Genomic DNA, 13,502 nt, shown 5'->3' on the forward strand with positions numbered 1-13,502 from the left:
GCTGGATATTACACTCATTCTACTGAATCATCGGGGGATGCATAGCAATTAAAACTATCTTGATTTGTAAACTGGTTATTATCTCGAAATCTCGAAATACATTTTTAAATAGTTTCACAGGGTCAGTAAACGGCAGAGCTGGATCTGATCTAGGCCTGCCTGGCTTAAGAGATATTTAGGTCGGAGGTAGAATAGGCAGGCCTCTCCACTTGCACAACTAAGAGAGCATTTATTGAGGACCTTTGTTTCCGGCTCTGTCTGGGGCGAGTGCTGGAGAAAACAGAGATGAACATGCAACAAGAGCCCAGCCTATCTTTACTGAGTACCTAGTCGATAGAAAAAGACAAGAGTCAAGATGGAAAGCAGTGGGGTGTGGTGAGAGATCCCAGGCAGGGGAATCTCAGTGTTTTACTAAGGTCTTAGTGGGAGTGAAGGTCCAGCTTCAATAATCAAGTTGGTAAAGGCAACGGTTCCTACAGAGGAGAGAGAATACAGGAGAGACGGCTCTGGGAAAAGATAGAGTTCAATTTCGGATGCAAGAGAGATGCCTCGAGCGCAGCTTGATTGGCAGCTCTGGAGCCCAGGAAGGAGGCAGGGGCTGCAGATGGCTTTGGAATCATCACATAAGGTAAATCTCAGCTCGAGAAGGTGAGGAACGCTGATACATTTGGAGAGTGAAAAAGAAAAGCTACCCTTCCCATATGGCCAACTAATACTCCCAGACCTTCCAAGAACTGGTCCACTTATCTATCCCACAGGCAGATGACCATTTCATCAAGTCAGAGGCAGCCTCCTCTCCACCCCATGTTCTGCATCAGAAAACCCCAGGACAGAGATCCCGTTCTATCCTCAGGCCATTTAACACCAAGCTCTAACTAAGATGTTCGGACTAGACATTGGAATTTTCAGCTATTTGTACCCTGATTCCCTACCTGGAGTGTAAGGGGACTGAAGGCAACTCCTAGATATAGAACTATACATTCCAAAAACATCCTCATTTCAGAAACGGTCAAAATTCTTGTCTTAGTCGCTGTTCTGTTGCTGTGAAGAGACACCATAGCCAAGGAAACTCATATAAAAGAAAGCATTTAGGTTCAGAAGCTTAGTCCATTGTCATCATGGTGGGACATGGCAGCAATCCTGGCACTGGAGCTGAGGGCTGCATTTTGATCAGAGAGAGAGACAGACAGACAGACAGACAGACAGACAGACACCCTGGGCCTGGTGGTGTGGGCTTTTAAAACCTCAAAGTCTACTCCCAATGACATACTCCCACCAACAAGGCTACACTTCCTAATCCTTCTAATCTTTTCAAATAGTTCCACTCCCTAGTGAATAAACATTCAAATATATGAACTCACGGGGGCCATCCAAACCATGACAGTACTCTATCGCAAGGAGTCAGAAAGCAATAATACTTCAGTAATGAAGTGTTTATGAGAACTAGTTACTCCACACGAACCTGCATGACTTCCTCATACCATAGCATCTGAAAACCTGGGCGTTCTCCCAAGCTGTCCCTTGAGCCTCTGTGCTAAAGAGAACTGGTCACAAGGTGAGCAGTGCCCTCTCCTTGCACAGTTTACCTTTTATGCATTGGAAGAAGCTGTTCAGTTCCAGCAGCCATTACCTTCATAATCCTTCAGACTGAAAAGAAACGTCTACAGAAGGGAAAACTTAGAATCAAAGTGCTTTACAAAAGGAAGTGGTAACAGAAATGTCTTTCCCATGACTCCAGTCACAGAGATTCAGTCAAGCCCCTTTGGAAAAACATTATCAACTTGGGCTGGAGAGATGGCTCAGCAGTTAAGAGCACTGACTGCTCTTCCAGAGGTCCTGAGTTCAATTCCCAGCAACCACATGATGGCTCGCAACCATCTGTAATGGGATCCAATGCCCTCTTCTGGTGTGTCTGAAGACAGCTACAGTGTACTCACATACAGAAAATAAAACTCTTAGAAAATTTACAATTCTCTCTTTCCATAAGCAAAACATATCTGAAATCCTGAGAAAGAGAAAGAAATTTCATAAGAAATTGCCATGTCTTCTCTAGCATTTTCAACTGACTCAGGTCAGCTTTGAGGGCAACAGGCGTGAGGGTCTTACTCATCTATAGCCCATCTAGTACTTGACACAGAGTAGGGACTCAAAATGACCAATGAATACATAAGTATGGAATGGATGAGAATATTTCCTCATTCTAGTTTTTAAAAATAAGAACTAGAAGCCAGGCAGTGGTGGCTCATGCTTTTAGTGCTAGCACACAGGAGGTAGAGGCAGGTGGATCTCTGAGTTCAAGGCCAGCCTGGTCAACAAAGTGAGTTCCAGAACAGTCACATTTGAGAAACCCCCAGACTCAAAAAAAGGAGGAGGGAAAGGAAGAGGAGGAGGAGGAAGAGGATGAAGGGGAGAAGTATAAGACAAGAAGGAGGGGGAAGGAGGAAGAGGAAGAGGAAAAGGAGGGAGCTTGGTTGGTATCCTTATTTTTAAAAAGTGTCATATACATGGCAAGAGCATGTGAAGATGAGAAGGTGGCAGAGAGAAGGGGCGACCAGCCCACTCCTTACAGGTTATACTCAGAGCATTTAGAAGGACTCAGGGAGCAGCCAAGTGTTAGGGTCTTTTCTCAGATCTACATTTTCATCTCACAGGAAGGCAAATTTAGAGATTACCCTTGCTTAGCCAAAACTTCTAAAAAAAAAAAAAAAAAGAGCCCTACAAGCCCCAGTGAACCAAGCCACAGTGGGAGCCTCAGGCTCCCACCTCCTTCCCTCAGAAGCAGAGGCCCCAGCTCACTAGCACATCTGAAGCTGCCACAGTTTCAGCAAAGCACCAGGGATCTCCTGGAATTCAATCTATGCACACTCAGGAGCCCTGTGCTAATTTTAATCCTGACCTGTAGTGAGCATGGCTCTATTAGAGCTATTTTTATTTAACTCCAAAGGAAAACCTAAACAGGCTCTAGATTAATATCTCTGTATTGGAGACATAGTGCATCAACGAGATGGTGATAAACAGCCTTAACTACATAGCTGAGCATTTGTTAACAAGAGAGAACACAGAAGTAGGCCAAGTGTATAAATGGATAAGTCATCCGAAGGCATTTGATTAAATTCAATAAGCTTTCACTTAAAAAAATCTGGAATATGATACTACTTTCTCAAGGAGTTTTAAACTATTTTAAGCCAAAAGCCAATGTCATTCTGATTAGTAAATATAAAAGACATTTTCCTTAAGCTCAGGACTAACACAAAGAGGCCCATTGTTTTCGCCCTCAGATACTGATACACTGAAATCTCTATTAAAAAGAAATAATAATGTGGGGATGACAATTCTTTACCTACAAGACTGAAGCCAGTCACTACAAAATTAAGTTGATTAAATAAAAGATACTAACCTATTTTGAGAAGGCATAAAGTTTGTAGAGGGATATGTTGGGTATATACAGGGACATATATACCTGTATATATGCATATAGGGATGTGGGGGTGCATAAGGACGCGTTGGGGATGTGGATAGACATGTTGGGAATGTAGAAGGACTTAGAAAAGGAAAATGAAGAAGAACATCAAATTTCATTGATCCCCTTCGTGAAAATCTCAAAACTAAAGAAAAATAAAAATTAGAGTTGAAAACTACTAATACATTTCAAAAGTATAAGTAAGAAAGATGTCATCTCCCTGAGTCATAATCCAGCTTTGTATCCATACATTAGTATTTGCCCATAGGGCCACACCAGCGGGGTGAATGTGATCTGTGTGATACTGATGGATGATGATAAAGTAAAGACGTACACCACGGCATGCAGCGGCATTAGCCCAACGAGAAAAAGAAGCACTAAAGAAAGTCATACGCTGAACGTCAGTAATGTTAGTGTAGAATTATAGGTGTCTTTTCAATTCTTTTCTTTATTGTACTTCTATTTCCCAGGTTTGCCAGCTTTAAACTTAAGATATTCAATAATCAAAAAGAATGCTTTTTGGAAATGAGAAACCCAGAAATATACCCACTAAAAACACGGCCAGGGTAGGGAAAGACTGAGGGAGGGAAAGAAACAGAAAGAGGACCAAAGACAAAGAGCAAAGAGCACCATTAAGTAATTAAGGCAATTTTATTAAGTCAATTAATTAAGTGATTAAGAAAAGCAAACTGGTAATAGGATAGAAAAAACGTCCTCCATCACTACTAGCGAGGTGCACTTTCGAAATTATGAAGTGCCAAGTTTTGACAAGGGTTAAAAATACGAGAGAATCCCACAAACTGGAATCTTTTGCCGAAACATCACTTGGAAAGGCCACAGTTATACAGTAGGAACAGAGCTGCAATTGATACCTTTTCTATTTCTTTTTTGATATGGGGATCTCGGCATCGTTGTCCAGGTTGGCTGCAAACTCCTGGGTTTGAGCAGCCTTCCTCCCATGAGCCCTTGAGCACCTAGAACAACAGGCATGAGTCCTGTGTTTGGTGGTGACAGATGGGGGAAGCACATTTGATGACATCTACTGAGAGCCTCTTTTAAAGTACCTTTTAAACTGTTAATTTTACCACTAGGACTCTGTACGCTAAAGAGGGTATTACAAGCTAAGCATGGTGGTGTGCACCTCATAGTCTGAAATGCTGCGCAGGAGGATTGTTTAAGCCCAGGAGTATGGGGCAGCCTGGGCTACTTAGGAAGATAAATACTAAAATGGAAAATAATAATAATAATAATAATTGTGAGGGGAAAGTGAGGGAAGAACATATGCAAGGCCCTGGCTCACTCTCCGAGAGGGAGGGAGGGAGGGAGGGAGGGAGGGAGGGAGGGAGAAAAAGGGAGAACAAAACTAGAGATGTGTCATGTGCATGTTATCCCAGAGCTGGGAAGAGAGAGACAAGCAGATCCCTGCCATTGGCTGGTCAGCCAGCCTAGCTGATTCCGTGAGCTTCAGGATCAGTAAGAGACCCTGTCTCAAAAATAAGGAGGATAGCTCTTTAGAAGCGCACAGCGCGTCTAGAAATAAGCACACTCCCTTGTCCCCTGTAACTAATTTGATCTGGGTTTGCCCATCTGGGATATGAACAGTCTTCACTGTTGCCAGTTGTCCTGTGACTCGAACAGTGGAGAATCCTGGGCATTCTCAGTCAGCTCTGGGCGGTCAGAAAACAGAGATCCAAGAGGTGTCGCTGGAGAACACACAAGAATGCCATGCTGCTGCTGCTGCTGCTGCTGCTGCTGCTGCTGCTGCTGCTGCTGCTGCTGCTGCTGCGTGAACCTCCAGAAATGCATCACTGGAAAGCTTCTTGCACCTATGCAGCAAGCATTCCATGCAGATTCTGGAAGCTCTTGTCTTCTTCACACTGACTTAAACACCCTGTCTATCATGGTACCAGGACTCGAACCCAGGGCCTCGTGCATACTAGTTGTAGCACCTTGTCCCTAAGCTGTCTCCTCAGCCCTGAGATTCAAAACACAATGGAGCAGATTTCTGTTCCAACTACTTCTAGTTTTACTAATCTCTGCCACTGTGAATTTTCAAATCATTTCCAAGCCACAACTGGAAGAAAAATCTCAAGCCCTGTAAACCAGGCATTCAGGAACCAACCCAGCCTGCTGAGCAGAGGATCAGCTCAGACCCCAGTGGCTAACAAAGAACCCGGGCTCTGCCCCGACATCTGAATTCATCCTGCCTTTGTGGGTGAAGAAGTGGAGACAAAATTACATGCCAAGAGTCTTTAACTTCCGTGAATATTATCCACCTCCCAGAGATTGACAAAGAGGCTGGCGGGAACCCTGCAGGACTTCCCGAAAGCATTTCCCTGGTGAAAAGATGTTCAACGATGAAGTCTTTCTTGTTTTGCAGAACAGCAAATGAATGGACACTTTCTTTAGAATCGACAGTGTTTGAAGCAACTCTGGTGATACCCAAATTAAAGCACGTTATATGATATTTTAATCCCAGGCGTGTAGAGCGTGCACTGGGGTCACATGTGTGTTTTTTTCCCCCAAATGATTTTCTTTCCACTCCCTGGATTTTCCATACTCAGTAATATTATATAGTTTAAACTTACAATGAAGTCAGAGTCCCATCTTGCTGCTGCCTCTTTTAATTCTGAATAAAGGACCCACACTGTTTAAATATTACCATGTAGCTAGCTGCTCCTTCCAAGAAACAAAAATACACAGTTGCCAGCTGACTCGTGGATGTGGGCGCACTCACAGACAGCCCCTCTAAAAGAGGCCTTTCACGGTTTCTGTGAGTGGTGGGTGGCGGAGGTTATGGACACGGCAGTCTTGCCCCGAGCAGAGCGGGCGATCTTAGGCACACTGATAATGAACTGAGTGACACTAACAGGTCAGCCTCTCTCTTAGCCCCCGTGAAGACTGGCTACTCTGTTTTCTTTCCCCACAAACTTGACTCTTACCCTGGTGCTCCTGACCTCGATGAAGGGATACCGCCATCAGGGGTTGCAGGGGGGCGGGGGAAGGACACTTGTAAGCCTTTGCACCTTAAAGCTAGAGGGCAGAGTTTATATCATATTCCAAATTTAAGGCAGAAGCTGGAGGAGGGGGAGGTTGAAAACATCATCCTATACTGCATACCCCAACGGGCTGGCTGGAGGGGTTCGGAGAAAGGCCTGCAACCTCTACAAAGAACGGCCGCCATGCCTCTGGGCAGAAGACCATGAGATCTCAGAGACCTCAGGTAGGTCCAGCTACAGAGCCCCTAGGAATAGCCCAGTATCACTGCTGTGAAGAGAAAAAGTTAAATTCTTTTCCTGCCATACTACTGGGTCTACAAAGGCACACGCTAGCTGATAAGTGCTGAATTCTTACTTTATTTTGGGTGGTGTTCTCAATACTTTACGTGAATTATCCCATTCGATTTCACAACCTGTGTCTTAAGTATCACTCTCCACCGTGTGCATGCGGGCATGTCAGCCACATGTTTTGAAAGAGGACACCCCAAGTATTAGCAGTGGAGCCAGGATATAAATTTCCTGTCCAAGCAACTTGCTTCTAGAACCCAAATGTATAAAGTGGAATAAGGAAAAAAACAAGAATTACATTTCTTTCACATCTAAATCTCAGGATTAAAGACCAGACACATCGGGCTGGAGAGATGGCTTAGTGGCTAAGAACACCAACGGCTCTTCCAGAAGTCCTGAGTTCAATTCCCAGCAACCACATGGTGGCTCACAACCATCTGTAATGGGGTCTGATGCCCTCTTCTGGTGTGTCTGAAGACAGCTACAGTGTACTCACATACATACAATAAATCTTTTTTTAAAAAAAAATCAAACATACTGTATCTTTACTTAGGATACAAACTCTCTCTCTCTCTCTCTCTCTGTGTCACACACACACACACACACACACACACACACACACACATTTCTCCTTTCATGCAAAATATAAGGCAGAGCCCAACTTGTAAAGCAAGTAAACCAAGGGCCACACAAGATACACAGAATGAAAGAAAGGTTGAGGTCCCCACAGCCAGTATCTCCCTCACCAGACTGAGGTTCCAAACACTCCTGGGACACTGTTAAAATAGACAAACAACAATAACAACAACCCTGGTCCAGACAATTATCTCCCAGAATTAGAGTCAAAAGAAGCTTGGCATAACACCAACAATCACCCACAAAATCAAAAGAAAAGACAAAAATACTCCTAAGAGACCCTGGTCCCCACCCTGACTAAACAGCTCCAGTCTAAGGAGCAGAGGGGCCAAGGGAGGTGGAATTCCGGGCTGGAGGGAGAGTCCGGATAGGCAAATCCAGTAAACAGGCAGAGGTGGGCCAGCAGAGGCTGCAGGGGCGCCAGGGCCTGTGGTGAGGGGGAAGGTTCGGCAGGACAGAGGTAGGAGAAGGGGTGCATGCCTCTACTCACCCAGCCTGTTCCTCAGGCTGCAGCTGTCAAGCACAGTGACAGAAGAATGACAAGAACTTAACAGGGCTTCAAAAATCAGTGTCTGAAGGGAAAACAAAAAAAAAAAAAACAGCTTCATGGCCCTTCTCACGAAATCAAACACTGCCTCTCCCTCACACACAGAGGCACGACATTCACAAGGGAAGGCCTAGGCTCGGCAGAAGTGCCTGCTTTGGGAACCATGGGCTCCCATGAAGTGCACCAGGAGACTTGGTCCCACTACACAGCGGTACCTGCGATCTGCTGTGGGACCCTGGGCAAGACACTTAACCGCTTCGTGCCTCCTATTTCTGTCTGTTCCATTTTATCTTCTGCGTTGCATTCTGGTTCCTAGGCTGCTGTGATAAATGACTACACGTTGACTGTTTAAATAATGCAGTTATCACTGTAAAGCCCCGGAGGTCGGAAGTCTCTGATGGGCTGGCTTCAAGGCTGGTTCCTTCAGCAGGTTCTAGGGAAGAATTCGTTTTCTTGCCTTTTCTCCACCCTTCAGACTGGGATCAAACTCCAAGCCCCACACAAGCTTCGACAGTATTTTACCTGTTCCCTGACTGCACCCTTGACCTCTTTTTACATTACGCAAAACACCTCTTTCTACAAATAGTGGCCCTCCATCTTCCTTTTATAGGGGTTCTGTGATTGGACTCAACCCTCACAGAAATCCAGAATCACGTCTTACTTTAAACACATCTGCAGGGTCCACTTGGTCGTGTAAAGTGGCATATCCACAGGTTCCAGAGACTCACCCTAGAGCGTCCTTGACCTCCCACGTAGACCTGCCAAACCTCGGGTCTACAGACTTTCACAGCCAAGGAAGCATAATGCTCGCAGCTAACTTGCTAGATAGTAAATGTGAGGCCCTCTGCAAAGTGCTTTGGGTGAATCATTTCCTCAGGGCAACCCTGAGAAAGTATTTTTATCACCTTACAAAACAACTGTTTGGCCAGGGTTGTAGGACTGGCTGGCAGCAAGATTTAAGTAACCAAGTATGCCTGAGTCCGAAGTCCCTGCCTGTGATCAAAGGGGTGTCTGACCAGATCCTCTCAGCCATGATAACTGGTAGGAAGAAGATGAAAAGAATACCAGGGGACTTCAAGAGGTACTCGTGTTCCCCCGGCTAAAGATGGAGTCCTGCTGAGTCCTGGGAACGAGAAATGCACAGAGAGCAGAGCACTGGGAACTTATCCTCATAAGCAGAAGAAAGGATATGCCTACCAAAAAGTCAAAACGAAACCACCTAGAACTGAGATTTCAGTGGCATACGGAGGTATAAGGAGTTCATTCCTATCTCTAGCTAGAATCACCCCGCCCCTCCATCTGACCTTAAAGAAAGAATTCATATGAATTCCTGGAGAGATTTCCTATTGAGCCAGGTGGTTCTGGACCCTGTGAAACAGGCTGAAAAGCCTGGGAACCCTGGTGGGCCAACCAAAATGGTCCTGTCATCATGGAGCTTGCTTTACACGAAGACTAAGCCATGCCCTCCACCACGACAGTTATGGACACGCAAACCCCCCAAGTACCACAGGATTAAACACAGTCCGGTGAGGTTTCTGCTATCTGCAATAAATGACCTCTCTTCTTTTCAGTTCCCGTATAGCCAATGGCTACAATTCAAGAACAGACAGAGAGAAGGGGCAAACCACATGATTGCTATGCACGCCCGAAGGGGTGGGCTTGAGTAGTCAAGGCTTTTGAACCTCACCCACCGAACAAGTTAACTACAGCCTTATCTGAAACTCCCCAGTGAGCGGAATTAACGATATTAAGCTTCACCCAGTCACACGTATGGATCATGAGCTCAAAGTCAGGTGCACGACAGCACAGAGGTCAAGGGAATGGATTCTGGAGACAGCCTGCTTTGATTGCGTCTAGGCTGTGACTCAATACACATTCATCTTCTGTTACCTCTATTTTCCCATCTTCAGAATGGACTTAATAATAGGGGTCCGTGCTCCTCATTAGAAACTGAGAAACTAGCCACCATGTAGAAGTCCTTTTGATGGTGTCCACAGTGGTTCTCGGCCTTCCTAATGCTGCCACCCTTTAATTCAGATCTTCAGGTTGTGGTGACCCCCCCAACTGTAAAATTATTTTTGTTGCTACTTCATAACTATAATCCTGCTACTGTTATAAATAGTAATGTAAATATTTTGGGAGGCAGGGTTTTTCCAAAGGGGCTGAGACCCACTGACATAGGCGAATATATGCCCAATATTACATAGCCCCATTGTCCATTATTTCTGAAGTTGTTACTAGCTAAGGGAAGGAGAGACTATTGCAAGGTCGCGTGAGGCTGGACCAAGTTTTGTTGCCAAACATTAGTCCGTGGAAGGATGCAGGTAAGGGGTCAGGTCTCTAGCACTTCTGCCCTACGTCGTAAGAATGAGGTAAGCTAACAGGTGAAGCGCTTGGCACACTGTCCAGTGTTGTTTCCGTCGACACAGACAGGGGATTATAAATGGGAAACTTTAACTTTACAGTTAAATTTCATTTGCAAATCAGTTCCCTTTGGAGATTAACTCCGAGGAAACAATTCTCCAGGACAGGCATTTCCGAGATGATGGCAGTGCTCTGGGTAGCCACATGTAGTATCCAAGCACTTAGATGCGGTTAACTTCATTTATTTTAACTCATTTAAACGCAACCATCTGGGCCTAGTGGCTACCATATTGACAATACAGCCATGGAGAGCAAAGCTCCCAATCTGGCCTATGAAAACCTACTTAAGCCATAACCCAACTGAATTAATATTGAATTAAGAAGGCTGAGTTCTTCATCCAGGAAGCCCAGGGGATAAGGAAAGGCCTTAACTTCCTTGCCAGACCCCACAGCTGGTAGGCTTTGATGTGTCCTTCCTCTTTTTCCGTTTCCCATCCCATCAATCCAGAGCTCCCATCTTCTCCGCCCAAGGCTCATGAAGCTACACGCTCTTCTATGACCCATCCACATCTTCCATCACTTGTCAAGTAGCTCCCAAGGAAAGTGTTAGAGCCGGGATAGAAACATGGAAGCAGTTGTCCTGTGCAGGCTGCTTGTGAAAGGCAGGGGCTGCCAACACACACACACACACACACACACACACACACACACACACACACACACACACACACCCTACAGAACAGCCATGCTTTGTGAAAATGTCCCCTCTACTTACAAAACCTCCCCCTGTGCCCAGTCCCTTTCAATCTTCCTTTGTCCATTTCAAAGTTTGTGACAAACAAACAAGAGCCACCCAGTATACGATGAAAGATCAAAGAAACTTGTGACTGCGAAAAAGAAAAGAAGACTGACCACCTTCGTCAGACTCTAGCTTCGCCCCACCGGTTTAAGTACAAACTTTTTATTCGAAGGTCAAACTGGAACACATCCAGGAGCTTGTCTTGCTAGAAGGAGCGGAGAAGAATGTGCCTACAGCTTAACCTCACCTTTTACCTGGTCTGGAGCCAGAGGTGACCAGGAGGCACTCCTAAGCAGAAAGCAAATTTCTCCTGGGGGCTGTGAGTGAAGGATGTACAGGTGGTGAATGTTTCCCTAAATCCTCGTGGTTACATTAATTCCTCTAAAAGAGAGCTTTACTTTGTACAAACCAGAGTCTTAGCGTTTAATGCCTGCGCACGATTATTTCTACAGAGCCTTCAAGGTGTAGGGATCGGGCCAGTCTCAGCAAATACCATGGGTGAGGAAAATGTCCTATCTGCATAAATCGCACAGACCCATTGGGGTAAGTAAGAGGCTACGGTAATCAAAGCAGAGGGAGGATGCTGGCAGTTTCAGGCTGGGCCAACAAATTGGAGAGCGAACACTGTTTAGCATCTAGAACCGTCACTGGGGAGGCTGGTCGAAATCAACGAGGAAGAAGAAAACATATTCTACGGCAGTGGTTTTCAACCTTCCTAATGCCGCAACCCTTTAATTCAATGCAGTTCCTCATGCCGGGATGACTCCCAACCATAAAATTAATTTTGTTGCTAATCCATAACTGTAATTTTGCTACTGTTGTGGATTGTGTGGTAAAGCTCTGTGCTTTCTGATGGTATTAGGCATCCCTATGAAAAGATCCCTCTGGTCGTGAACCACAGGTTGAGAACCTTTGTTCTAGAGCATATTGTCAAGCATGGTTCAGAAAAACCACAGTTCTGTATAGTAACTGAGGAGGGATGGTGAGCTCCTCCTGCACTGACAACCAGGAAGCTGTACTGACATCCAGAGAACCACCTGCCACCCCTTCCCAAGACTGGCTTTTAACTATTGCTTCTGGGTTCACGTTCCTGACTTTAGCTGTGCTATTCTGTGCCCTTAGCATCACCCTGCCCCTACAGGGGGCGTCTACAAAAGAGTTAAGAAAACCCACTAATGCTGATGAAATTCTGAACTTCGTACAAAAAAGTTTTCGGCGAAGTCGACTCTAGTTACTCAAGAGCTTATTTTTTTTAATGCACTGAATTATTGAATAATGAATATTCCCTATACAAATTGATTTAGTCAATTGAACCAAATGTGCCATGACTTAAATGTAAGGGGGGGGGGAACATATTTACCCTGTGCATGTAACACGGGCCATGGCCAAAGAATTGTGAATCTGTGTTATTTAGAAAGACTTTAGAGAAAAAGCATAGCCGTTCTCGAAATCACCAGTCAGAGTGAAACAGGTCCAGTGCTGTATTTCCTAGGATTCCGCAGATAAATCTCTCCGGAAACAATGTCTGAGAACTTTCCTTGAAATGCGTTGCTGAGAAAGGGACTTCTACTTTGCTTTGTGCTGGGCCACTTCCACACCACACACACACAGCATGAAATGGTGAGCCGAGGCCAGGGTAACCGGGTGACCTCCAGCCTCGCATTCCCCAAGGGATGACTGCCCGGGCTGTCCCCTGGGAGGCGGGAGCCGCTGGCTGGGCCACCAGGTACACGAACTCAGGCTGCCGCCCGGGAGCGACTCCAACCCGGAGAGCACCCAGCCCAGCTCTCCGGATCTGCGGTCCTCAGGGACCAAGCGACAGAGTCGCAGGCTCACCTTAGATCTCCAGCCAGACGTGCGGCGGGACCGGAGTGCCGCGTCCCTGGGGACCTGGTCCACGCGCGTGCGTCCCCAGAGCCGTGGAGAGTCCCAGTTACGGAGTGTCAGCCGCACAGCCGATTCCCAGGAGCGAACAGAAGCGGGTCAGAGCACAGCGGGGCGCGCAGCCGCCGTCCACTGCTCCAGCCGGCCGCCCCCGCCGCCAGCCCGCGCTCCGGGCGCAGCCCTGCGTCCCTCGACCAGCAGTGCGCGCTGCCCGGAGCCGAGCGGGCGGGGTGGCGCAGGCCCCCCGCCCTGGGCCGGGCTTTCCCAGAACTCGCCCGCGGGGTGAGAGGCCGCGAGCGCCACCGCGGGCCGCCCGGCGACCAGGGGAGCGGCTAGTGCCTGGCCCGCCCCCGACTGGGCTGGATGGGGCCCGCCCCCACCACCCTGCCTCCCCACCCTAGCAGTCCGGGCGACCCCCGCCAGCCACCCGGGCCAAGGAGCCCAAGAGCCAGTCGGTGTCAGGTCCAGGAGGGAACCGTCTCCAGCTGCGACAGATCACCTTGCTCCGAGAGAGCGGGAATTCTG

At 46.7% G+C, this 13,502-nt stretch overlaps 1 protein-coding gene across 1 annotated transcript in view; it reads right to left on the reverse strand.

Annotated features, from left to right (window-relative positions):
* Positions 1 to 13,150, reverse strand: part of LOC116893063 (1-phosphatidylinositol 4,5-bisphosphate phosphodiesterase epsilon-1-like) — a 34,911-nt gene extending 21,761 nt beyond the window's left edge. The window contains exon 1 of the mRNA XM_032895023.1: positions 12,930 to 13,150. The gene's annotated coding sequence lies outside the window, so the exon portion shown is untranslated. The remainder of the gene's footprint in view (positions 1 to 12,929) is intronic.
* Positions 13,151 to 13,502: the final 352 nt, after the last annotated feature.

The sequence above is a fragment of the Rattus rattus genome, chromosome 2 (assembly GCF_011064425.1).
Source record: "Rattus rattus isolate New Zealand chromosome 2, Rrattus_CSIRO_v1, whole genome shotgun sequence".
Classification (NCBI taxonomy): Eukaryota; Metazoa; Chordata; class Mammalia; order Rodentia; family Muridae; genus Rattus; species Rattus rattus.